Raw genomic sequence first — 12,546 nt, 5'->3', positions numbered from 1 at the left:
ACATTGTGTGTTTAGCTGCGTACTACTGAGGATTTTGGTGGGAAACTGAGTCTTTGTGCGGGTGAGCTTCCGCTTGGCAGGAATGGCAAAGCACTTCTTGGTGGGCTTCAGTATAATTCTGCGGCTGTATGGTGGCTGCTGTGATACCCGTATGGGGAGCAGTGTGGGTGTTAGCGGTCCCGTACAGTCTGATCAACTACAGCCTGCGACCGGCTATCAGTTTCACTGAAGGCAGCTAATCTATTCTTACTGGGGCCTGGACTCTTGTCCCTTTCGGCTGTGTGGTGGCTGCTGTAATATCCGTATGCGGTGCAGTCTGGGTGGTAGCGGTCCCATACAGTATGCGTAATCACCTCGTGCGACTGGCGGTTCCGTTTTTACTGGGTCCTGGGTTCTTATTCCCTGTGGCTGTATGGCAGCTGCTGAAATACCCATATACGGAGCTGTTTGGGTGGTAGCGGTCCCGTACAGCCTGTAAACCACCGCCAGCGGTTCCGTTTTTACTGTTTTTGCCTTCCTCCATGTATGAAGCGGTGTGGATTCTAGCATACGGCTACACCTTCATCCATTTCCTCAGTAAACAGACTGTATAGGTTCTTAAGTCTATATTTATTGAGATGGTGAACGATGAACAACAATAGTGGATGATATTGTGAGATATGCGATATAATGGAGGATCAGGTAAAAACTACAAAGGAAATAACTGCATCAGTACTTGGCACATTACAGCATGTTACAGGATACAATAACATGAGTAACAGATTAGAGAGCTAGCACTGAACACAGGATAAGACAGATACAGATATGGCTATCTTAGCGCAAGTTTAGGCTGTAAGCATTGCACTACTTTACACTGTGTTCCAAATTATTATGCAAATAATATTTCCTCATATTTTCTCTAAATTACCTATCTGAATTGCAGTCATTGTTATTTTCCAGTCATCTACTATTCTAGTATAATTGCAATGTTTTGGAAAAAACTGCCTATGAAAACAGTATCTTTAAAAAAAAAATAAACACTCAAAATGCATGTTCCAAATTATTATGCACAGCAGAGTTTTCAACCTTTTTTTTTTTTTATTTTGAACAAAAAAATGGTCAATTGTGAAGTTATAAGCATTATCAGCTTATTACAAAATGAAATCAAACAGTTTTCAAGTGAAAACTTTATTCTAGGTGATGTTATATTTGCACGTAGGACCCCTTGTTCAAAAGAAGCTTCTGAACTCTCTCGTCCATTGAATTTGTCAGTTTTTGGATGGTTTCTGCTTCAATTGTTTTGCATTTGGACAGAATACCCTCCCAGAGCTGTTGCTTAGGCCTCTTTCACACTTCAGTTGTTTGGCGTCAGTCTAAAACCGCCAGTTTCCTCAAATAACGGATCCGTCATTTTTTTTTTTGGCGGATCCGTTATTTTCCCATAGACTTGCATTGGCGACGGATTGTGACGGATGGTCGTCCGTTCCATCCGTCATGCGACGGATCCATCGAAATTTGGCGGACGTTGTCTAGACATAGACAGACATTGAAACGTTTTTTGTCAATGCCGAAATGACGGTTCGCGGCGGATCCGTCGCGTCCATCATTCCATAGAATGGCCGCCTATGGGCGACGGATCCGTCGCGACCGTCATTTCGGCAGATCCGTCGCCCCAATCCGCTTTTTCAATTGCGCATGCTCCAAAAAGTAGATACTTTTCCCAGACAACCCCCAAGTAACGGATCCGTCAAAAAACCGGATCTGTTGGAACCGTTTTCTCAACAATTGTGACGGATCCGTCGATCTGTCACTATGTCGGAAGTGACTGATGCCAAACAACTGAAGTGTGAAAGAAGCCTTAGATGTGAACTGCCTCCCGTCATCATAGACACTCCTTTTGATGATGCTCCAGAGGTTCTCAATGGGGTTGAGGTCAGGGGAAGATGGTGGCCACACCATAAGTTTGTCCTCTTTTATGCCCATAGCAGCCAGAGATGCAGATGTGTTTTTTGCAGCATAGCATGAGATGGTGCATTATCATGCATGAAAATGATCTTGCTGCGGAAAGCACGGTTCTTCCTCTTGAACCATGGCAGGAAGTGTTGTTTTAGAAACTCCACATAGATTATGGAGTTCATCTTTACCCCTTCAGGCATCATAAAGGGGCCGACAATCTCTCTCCCCATGATTCCAGCCCAAAACATTACTCCACCTTCTCCTTGTTGGCGCCTTAGCCGTGTTTTCATGGGGTGTCCATCCTTCACTCCATCCATCTGGACCATCGAGCGTTGCACGGCACTCATCGGTGAACAAAACAGTTTGGAAGTCAGTCTTCATGTATCGTTTGGTCCACTGGAGCCGTTTCTGCTTGTTGCAGTGGATAGAGGTGGTCGACAGGATGGCTTACACACAGCTGCAAACCTCTGAAGGACCCTGCATCTTGTTGTTCTGGGGATGTTGGAGGCACCAGCAGCTTCAAAAACTTGTCTGCTGCTATGACCAGGCATTTTTGCAGCTGCTCTTTTAACCTTAAGCAATTGCCTGTTGGAAAGAGTCCTCAATTTTTCCTTATCAGCATGCACACGTGTGTGCTGGGAATCAGATACATACTTCTTGATTGTGCGATGATCACGATGAAGTGTCTTGGCAATGTTGATTGTAGTCATGCGTTGACCTAAATACTCCACAATTTGTTGCTTCTCAGCAGCTGACACATCCTTTTTCTTTCCCATTTTGGCAAAAAATGTAGGCTGCTTAATAATGTGGAACAGCCTTCTTAAGTAGTCTTGCCTTTATTTGGACACACCTGCCAAACTAATTTGCACAGGTATCTGCAATTGCGTTCAGTGATATAAAGAGCCCTGACACACATCACCATCAATGAGTTTAAATGACAAACAAAAAAATTCTAACCTTATCACTCCTAAACTCTTTGTGCATAATAATTTGGAACACAGTGTATACAGGCAAGCATCTATCTGCATACAGAAAAACAGCAATATGAAACAAAGCACAACATGCCTAACTACACGCTCTGCTACACAGTGGCTGCATAACTGTTCTAACATAACATGCATGTAAGTACTTTTGTGCCTCACCGGAATCCGCTTATCAAGAGCAATGATCTGCAGGAAGAGAGCCAGGAACATGTGTGTAAGACGTAAGGTCTGGGGGAAAATGGCTACTCTTGCCCCGGAAACCAGGGGGGCGGTTCTAGTCAGAACACGGGCTTAAAGCGATATGCTCTTGGATACAGGAACAGGATAAATGTGTACCCAATGATCTCTAATGGTGACAACTGGTACTACACTTTGAATTAAAGGGCCACTGTCACCCCCCCCCAGCCGTTATACACTAAAAGAGCCACCTTGTGCAGCAGTAATGCTGCAGTCTAACAAGGTGGCTCTTTTAGTTTTTGATTCATTTATTACCTCAATAAAGCGTTTTAAAAATTGGCCACACATACCAGATATTGTACCTGGAGGCGGTCCGAATCGTCCTCTATCAATCTTCCAACTGCCGTCACTCTTCTCTTCAGGGCCGATGGTACCCGCCCCCTTCGCGTTGTTGCTTCTTAAATCCGGCGCCTGCGCTGTGCGTGCCTGCCTGGGGCCTGCGCAGTGTTGTCAGTCACATCTCAGATGCCGGGTGCCTGACTGCGCCCTGTTACTGAATCCCCGCCCCGCACTGTGTTATTCATTATGCACAGTGCGGGGCTGGGGTTCCTGGGAAGGCGGGGGAGAGTCAGAGATGGGAGAGCGTCCGAGATGGGGGAGCGCCTGAACAGCGCAGTGCACATGCCCAGGAATGCCAGCCCCGCACTGTGCATAATGAATAACACAGAGCGGGGCGGGGATTCAGTAACAGGGCGGCCGCACTGCCCGCACAGGCGCAGTCAGGCACCCGGCATCTGAGATGTGACTGACAAAGAACACTGCGCAGGCCCCAGGCAGGCACGCACAGCGCAGGCGCCAGATTTAAGAAGCAACAACGCGAAGGGGGCGGGTACCATCGGCTCTGAAGAGAAGAGTGACGGCAGTTGGGGGATTCATACAGGACGCTTCGGACCGCCTCCTGGGACAATATCTGGTATGTGTGGCCAATTTTTAAAACGCTTTATTGAGGTAATAAATGAATCAAAAACTAAAAGAGCCACCTTGTTAGACTGCAGCATCACTGCTGCACAAGCTGGCTATTTTAGTTTATAACGGCTGGAGGGGGTGACAGTGGCCCTTTAACTTGCTGCACATTAATGGGCAGAACTTGTGTATGTATATGTAAATCATGGACTGTTAGCTGAACAACCATATTAAACAACACTGGGCCGTGTGCTATCTGATTGTAACACAGACAGCACACATAAGCATAACAATGCTCATCTGAACGAGAGCAAAGAACATAACACAATGTGTGGTCCAGCCACGGGTGACCCAAACTCGGCACCCTTAGATACGCCTGTGAGGCTGTTGAGGTTTGTGTCATCATACTGTCATCTCTTGTTAGATGGATGATGGACTGGTTTTCTGGTCACCGGCTGCTCCACCTGTGGTCATTTTATATCTAACAATAGGGGACTATGTAATAAAATAGGGCGCTGTGAATAATAAAAATAACAAGAATACACTATGTAAGACAGCACTGTACATAGAAGCAGAGGAAAATATATAATAAGGGATGGCACCATATATAACTATAGAGGATGGTATGCAATAAGGGATCCTGTTATATATAATGGAAGAAAATATGTAACTAAGCTATACACAATAAGTTAATACACTATATACTAAGGGACTGTGCTATACATAATGTTACATTCCTGTATCCATGTGCAGTGTCTGTGTGCTGCCCGCTTTTACAGATGCATTGACCATGTCTTATTCTGATCCTTAAAATCAGAACAGAACATTCTCTGACCCTCACGGATCTCATTCTCAGAGCCATGATGTTCACGGATATGTGAAAGGTCCTATAAAACCTTACGAGTCTGTGTGCTGTCTGGGGGAAAAAAAAGACTGTCAGCAGACTGATATTTCACACAAATGTGAGAATGTGGCCTATGAGATTTTATAGATAACACTATAACTCCACGTCACACAGTGTAGATACAGATTAACATTTACATCTAGAAACTTACCGCTGACGTCTCGTCTGATTAGAGCTGTTTTCTGCGGTTTCTTCTCTTATCTAGTCAAACCTTCATGTCGACATCTCCCAGCCACGACTCGTCTTATCACAATGACCATCGCAGTGCTGAAAATAACCATTACACATATATTGTTCACATACATTTCTCCCTCGCATTGCGCCCCTGAATACATACATGTACCCGCCACTAATATACTATTAGCCAGGCAACAATCAAAATATAAAGTGATAAGCAGCACTGTGCCCATCCATTAACTATAATCTCTGCCACCCAATAATATAAACTATTCAGTCTGTAACTCTCCCCAATTAACTGTAAGACTATGTGCACACTGAAAATATGCAAGGTTTTATAGTACAGCAAAGTGAACGAAATCCCTGTCTAATGCACACATTGCTTATTTTTATTTTTTTTCTTCAATTCTTGCAGCATATTTCACCCATACTAATGAGTGGGTGAAAATGCGTAACAAAAGCATGTAAAAAAAGTGTCAAAGTATTTTGCGCAACTTTCTTCCTGCCAACACATTAGGACATGCAGCAGAATTTTCTCCTCCAAATCCTGAATGTGTGCACCTAGCCTTAGTCCCTGTCCTGTGTCCCCTCAATCATTGGTCCTTGATAGCATCCTTCTTTTTCAGTGATTCCTTTGTATCTCCGTTCATACTGCACCCACACACAAAAAATAATACACCATTTGAAAGGTAAACTTGCCCCCTTCAGCAAGAAAATAGCCAAACAAACCACACATCCACGATGTAATAAAAAAATACATTTTAAATATTTTCATGAAACTGCAGTAAGGAAAAGTGACCTGCAGGTGGCACCATACTCCCCCAAAGCACAATACCACAAAGCCGAAACAAATCCTAACATTTGCCTTGGAAAGGGGGCTTTCCAGCATGCCGAAATCCTTGCCCAGCCGATTTCAGGCAGGTACATATAAAATATTTGCTACATATGTGGAAGTAGAATAAAAGTAAAACTTTACCTGTTTAAGACTTCAGCTTTAAACTGAAGATCCAAATGAATGCAGCCTAAAAGGGTCCGGACAAGTTCTGAACCATCAGATTTTCTGTATTATTGGACATTCATTGAAAAGTCTCTCTTCCTTCTAAGGTTGCAGCTTATTGGTGACCTGGAGTCACCTCTGGTTCCGAGTAAAAAACTGCAGCGTTGACATAACCTAGAATGTGCATTGTTTCCTTTCCCGATGGGAGGGATTGGTGGAAACAAACTTACAAAAAAAAAAAAAATAATACAACCGTGGGGGGTGGTCTGAGGGGGAAGAAAAGAAATAACCTGCAGATTACTTTTTTTTTTTTTTAACCCCTTCCCGACCTTTGACGCCACGTAGGCGTCATGAAAGTCGGTGCCAATCCGACCCATGACGCCTATGTGGCGTCATGGAATGATCGCGTCCCTGCAGATCGGGTGAAAGGGTTAACTCCTATTTCACCTGATCTGCAGGGAGAGGGGGAGTTGTACTTCAGCCCAGGGGGGGTGGCTTTGCCCCCACGTGGCTACGATCGCTCTGATTGGCTGTTGAAAGTGCAACAGCCAATCAGAGCAATTTGCAATATTTCACCTATGAAAATGGTGAAATATTGCAATCCAGCCATGGCCGATGCTGCAATAGCATCTGCCATGGCTGGAAATCATGTTCTGCCCCCCCCCCCACCGCCCCCGATCTCCTCCCCAGTCCTCCGTTCTGTCCAGTACCCCCCTCCGTCCCCATGTCCGCTCCCCCGTGCTCCTGTCCGCTCCCCCCGTCTTCCGATCCCCCCCCCCTGTGCTCCGATCCACCCCCCCACCACCCCCTCATACTTACCGAGCCTCCCGAAGTCGGTCCGTCTTCTCCCTGGGCGCCGCCATCTTCCAAAATGGCGGGCGCATGCGCAGTGCGCCCGCCGAATCTGCCGGCCGGCAGATGCGTTCCATGTACATTTTGATCACTGTGGTAAACTTATCACAGTGATCAAAATAAAAAAAATAGTAAATGACCCCCCCCCCCTTTATCACCCCCATAGGTAGGGACAATAATAAAATAAAGAAAATATTTTTTTTTCCACTAGGGTTAGAACTAGGGTTAGGGTTAGGGGTAGGGTTAGCCTAATTCTAACGCTAACCCTAGTTCTATGTGCACACGGTGCGGATTTGGCTGCGGATCCGCAGCAGATTGGCCGCTGCGGATTCATAGCAGTGTTCCATCAGGTTTACAGTACCATGTAAACCTATGGAAAACCAAATCCGCTGTGCCCATGGTGCGGAAAATACCGCGCGGAAATGCTGCGCTGTATTTTCCGCAGCATGTCAATTCTTTGTGCGGATTTCGCAGCGTTTTACAGCTGTTCCTCAATAGGAATCCGCAGGTGAAATCCGCATAAAAAACACTGGAAATCCACTGTAAATCCGCAGGTAAAACGCAGTGCCTTTTACCTGCGGATTTTTCAAAAATGGTGCGGAAGAATCTCACACGAATCCGCAACGTGGGCACATAGCCTTAGGGTTAGGGTTGGAATTAGGGCTAGGGTTGGAAATAGGATTAAGAATAGGCTTGTGGTTAGGGGTGTGTTGGGGTTAAAGTTGTGGTTAGGGTTGGGATTAGGGTTAGGGTTGTGGTTAGGGGTGTGTTGGGGTTGGGTTGTGATTAGGGTTATGGCTAGAGTTGGGATTAGGGTTAGGGGTGTGTTGGGGTTAGGGTTGGGATTAGGGGTGTGTTGGGGTTAGTGTTGGAGTTAGAATTGAGGGGTTTCCACTGTTTAGCACATCAGGGGTCTCCAAACGCAACGTGGCGCCACCATTGATTCCAGCCAATCTTGCGTTCAAAAAGTCAAATGGTGCTCCCTCCCTTCCGAGCCCCGACGTGTGCCCAAACAGTGGTTTACCCCCACATATGGGGTATCAGTGTACTCAGGACAAACTGGGCAACAACTATTGGGGTCCAATTTCTCCTGTTACCCTTGGGAAAATAAAAAATTGTGGGCTAAAAAATCATTTTTGAGAAAAGAAAAATTATTTTTTATTTTCATGGCTCTGCGTTATAAACTTCTGTGAAGCACTTGGGGGTTCAAAGTGCTCACCATACATCCAGATTAGTTCCTTGGGAGGTCTAGTTTCCAAAATGGGGTCACTTGTGGGGGAGCTCCAATGTTTAGGCACATAGGGGCTCTCCAAACGCGACATGGTGTCCGCTAATGATTGGAGCTAATCTTCCATTCAAAAAGCCAAATGGCGTGCCTTCCCTTCCGAGCCCTGCCGTGTGCCCAAACAGTGGTTTACCCCCACATATGGGGTATCATCGTACTCAGGACAAACTGGACAACAACATTTGGGGTCCAATTTCTCCTGTTACCCTTGGGAAAATAAAAAATTGCTTGCTAAAACATCATTTTTAAGGAAAGAAAAATGATTTTTTATTTTCACGGCTCTGCGTTGTAAACTTCTGTGAAGCACTGAGGGTTTAAAGTGCTCACTATGCTTCTAGATAAGTTCCTTGGCGGGTCTAGTTTCCAAAATGGGGTCACTTGTGGGGGAGCTCCAATGTTTAGGCACACAGGGGCTCTCCAAACGTGACATGGTGTCCGCTAGCGATGGAGATAATTTTTCATTCAAAAAGTCAAATGGCGCTCCTTCCCTTCCGAGCCTTACCATGTGCCCAAACAATGGTTTACCCCCACATGTGAGGTATCGGTGTACTCAGGAGAAATTGTCCAACAAATTTTACTATCCATTTCATCCTGTTGCCCATGTGAAAATGAAAAAATTGAGGCTAAAATAATTTTTTTGTGAAAAAAAAGAACTGTTTCATTTTTACGGATCAATTTGTGAAGCACCTGGGGGTTTAAAGTGCTCACTATGCTTCTAGATAAGTTCCTTGGGGGGTCTAGTTTCCAAAATGTGGTCACTTGTGGGGGAGCTCCAATGTTTAGGCACACAGGGGCTCTCCAAACTCGACATGGTGTCCGCTAACGATTGGAGCCAATTTTTCATTCAAAAAGTCAAATGGCGCTCCTTCCCTTCTGAGCCCTGCCGTGCGCCCAAACAGTGGTTTACCCCCACATATGAGGTATCAGCGTACTCAGGACAAATTGGACAACAACGTCCGTGGTCCAGTTTCTCCTTTTACCCTTGGGAAAATAAAAAAATTGTTGCTAAAAGATAATTTTTGTGACTAAAAAGTTAAATGTTCATTTTTTACTTCCATGTTGCTTCTGCTGCTGTGAAACACCTGAAGGGTTAATAAACTTCTTGAATGTGGTTTTGAGCACCTTGAGGGGTGCAGTTTTTAGAATGGTGTCACTTTTGGGTATTTTCAGCCATATAGAACCCTCAAAATGACTTCAAATGTGAGGTGGTCCCTAAAAAAAATGGTTTTGTAAATTTTGTTGTAAAAATGAGAAATCACTGGTCAAATTTTAACCCTTATAACTTCCTAGCAAAAAAAAAAAAATTGTTTCCAAAATTGTGCTGATGTAAAGTAGACATGTGGGAAACGTTATTTATTAACTATTTTATGTCACATAACTCTCTGGTTTAACAGAATAAAAATTAAAAATGTGAAAATTGCGAAATTTTCAAAATTTTCGCCAAATTTCCGTTTTTTTTCACAAATAAACTCAGAAATTATCGACCTAAATTTACCACTAACATGAAGCCCAATATGTCACGAAAAAACAATCTCAGAATCGCTAGGATCCGTTGAAGCGTTCCTGAGTTATTACCTCATAAAGGGACACTGGTCAGAATTGCAAAAAACGGCCAGGTCATTAAGGCCAAAATAGGCTGGGTCATGAAGGGGTTAAAGGGATATTCCCAATTATTATACAATGGTGTAAATACGCTCAGTTATGGGGTAAATTCTCCTTCATCATTTTTACTGTCAAATGGCACTGCAGTACAGGGAGCTGCTCTGTTCACATGCATAGGGCAGTGTTGTACTTCCCTACACTACAGATAGATAGCAGTGCTACTGTGGAAGGGAAAAAAATGCTGCTGCCCCTGTTCTTTTGCAAGGTCCTGACAATGAGACCCCTTCTGATCAGTAACTAAAATACCATTATGTTTAATGTTGTGGGATCTCCTTTAGGCTGGAGTCACACACAATGTATAAAAAAATAAAAAATCAGTCCATTTTACATGGACGAGAATTGCAGAAATGTTCCCTGAACAGTGATCCGTATGTCATCAGTGTTCAGTGGGAGGATGTGATTTTTCTTGCATGTAAGCATCCGTATGGTGAGATTTTCTCGCCAGCTTGGAAAATGGACATATAAAAAATATATATATATATATATATATATATATATATATATATATATATATATATTTTCTTTTTTTTTTTTCACATCTGTGTTCATCATCTCATTATGTACATTTTCATTTGATCAGCTTGATTTTCCTGAAATTGACTGCGCCCCCAACAACCAATGTGCGAAAATTTCGCACGAGCCAACTAGTCATAATGAATTTGGGGATGGGAGAAGACATTCAGATACTGAACATCCTCTGCCACCTCCTAATTCATTACAAGTCCTTGACAGCATCTTCTCCCATCTTTCAGTTCATTATAAAGTGTCCTATGCACCTTAACCCCTCCTCTCCCACTCACCAATAAATTTTAAGTCCCTGATAGCGTCATCCCCCATCTTACAATTCATTATAACACTATCAGGGACTTGGCACCTTCCTCCTCCACCCAATTCATTTTACTTCCATATCTAACCTCCTCCTCCCCCTGTTCATAAGTCCTTTGTACTCCCATCGCAATGCCCACCCCACTTATTGTCTTCTCCACCACCCCCATCATTCTTTTCCTCCACCACATTGGTGTCTTCCCCCCCACCATCATTGTTCTCCCCCCACTACACCTAAGTGTCCTCTCCACCAGCTCAATGATTGTTCTCCTCCACCGCCCTCATCATTGTCCTCTCCACCACCCCTCAGTGTCCTCTCCCCAGTGTATTGGTTAAAATAACAACTAACATGCACCACCACTCACCTCTCCGACCATCTCCCTGCAACTTTCTCTGACACAGGTGTGTGCTGCTTGCTGATGTCATCAAGTAGCACGCACCTGTGTCAGGAAGAAAGCTTCGGGCAGTAAGCTGAGGAATGCTTCCTGCAGCTCCACTGCCATTTTCTCAAGATTGCCCAAACTTTACATGCCACGGTACATTAACCCCTTCGTGACATGCACCGTACTAGTACTGCGCTGCCGGCACTGCATTTGTGCCAGCCGCAGTACTAGTATGGCGCACCGATCACCGCGGTCTCGCGCTGAGCGCCGCGGTGATCGGGTGCGGGTGTCAGCTGTATATGACAGCTGACACCCCGCAGCAATGCCCACGATCGCCGCTAGTAGTGACAGCGGCATAGAGGGGGATCGCGCAGGGACGGGGGCTCCCTGCGCTCTCCCACCGGAGCAACGCGATGAGATCGCGTTGCTCCGGTGATCCGGAAGGAGTCCCCGGATCCAAGATGGCCGCGGGACTCCTTCCGGGTCATGAAATGACGTGGTTAGCCAGCGCCTGCTGAGAGTTGCTGAGAGCAGGCGCCGGAAAGCCTCCTGAACTTGCCTGTCAGATCGCTGATCTGACAGAGTGCTATGCACACTGTCAGATCAACGATCTGATCTAATACAGTGATCTCCCACCCTGGGACAATGGTAGAAAGTAAAAAAAAAATCCCCAAATAAAGAAAAAAAAAAACATTTCCCAGTAAATCCATTTATTTATGTAAATAAAAAAAAAACAATAAAAGTACACATTTGGTATCGCCGCGTCCGTAACGACGCGCTCTATAAAACTATCCCACTAGTTAACCCCTTCAGTGAACACCGCAAAAAAAAATAAATAAAAAACAACGCTTTATTATCATACAGGCGAACAAAAAGTGGAATAACACGCAATCAAAAAGACGGATATAAATAACATGGTACCGCTGAAAACGTCATCTTGCAAAAAAAAAGCTGCCATACCGCATCATCAGCAGAAAAATAAAAAAGTTATAGCTCTCAGAATAAAGAGATGCAAAAATTTTTTTTTATATAAAATAGTTTTTATTGTGTAAAAGCGCCAAAACATAAAAAAATTACATAAATGAGGTATCGCTGTAATCGTACTGACCTGAAGAATAAAGATGCTTTATCAATTTTACCACACGTGGAATGGTATAAACGCCCCCCCTAAAAGAATTTCAGGAATTGCTGGTTTTTGTTCATTCCGCCTCCCAAAAATCGGAATAAAAAGCGATCAAAAAATGTCATGCGCCCGAAAATGGTATCAATAAAAACGTCAACTCGTCCTGCAAAAAACAAGATCTCACATGACTGTGGGCCAAAATATGGACAAATTATAGCTCTCAAAATGTGGTGATGCAAAAACTATTTTTTTGCAATAAAAAGCATGTTTTAGTGTGTGA

The 12,546-nt window shown here is 44.3% G+C and overlaps 1 protein-coding gene and 1 long non-coding RNA gene across 13 annotated transcripts in view; one reads left to right on the top strand and one right to left on the bottom strand.

The window, feature by feature from the left end:
* Positions 1-12,546, top strand: part of LOC143815937 (protein 4.1-like) — a 405,258-nt gene that overhangs the window by 14,633 nt on the left and 378,079 nt on the right. The window lies entirely within an intron of this gene.
* Positions 1-12,546, bottom strand: part of LOC143815939 (uncharacterized) — a 51,581-nt gene that overhangs the window by 10,140 nt on the left and 28,895 nt on the right. Inside the window, exons 1-2 of one of the 2 annotated variants that reach the window (XR_013223851.1) lie at positions 6,116-6,324; positions 5,114-5,229 (exon numbers count right to left, since the gene is read on the bottom strand). This is a non-coding gene — a long non-coding RNA (uncharacterized LOC143815939). Of the gene's footprint in view, positions 1-5,113; positions 5,230-6,115; positions 6,325-12,546 lie in introns of those variants that run through there. The other variant, XR_013223852.1, reaches the window with a different exon arrangement.

This window comes from Ranitomeya variabilis, chromosome 3 (assembly GCF_051348905.1).
Source record: "Ranitomeya variabilis isolate aRanVar5 chromosome 3, aRanVar5.hap1, whole genome shotgun sequence".
Classification (NCBI taxonomy): Eukaryota; Metazoa; Chordata; class Amphibia; order Anura; family Dendrobatidae; genus Ranitomeya; species Ranitomeya variabilis.
Note: the sequence above shows the minus strand (reverse complement) of the source record. Positions and strands in the feature narration are given on the sequence as shown.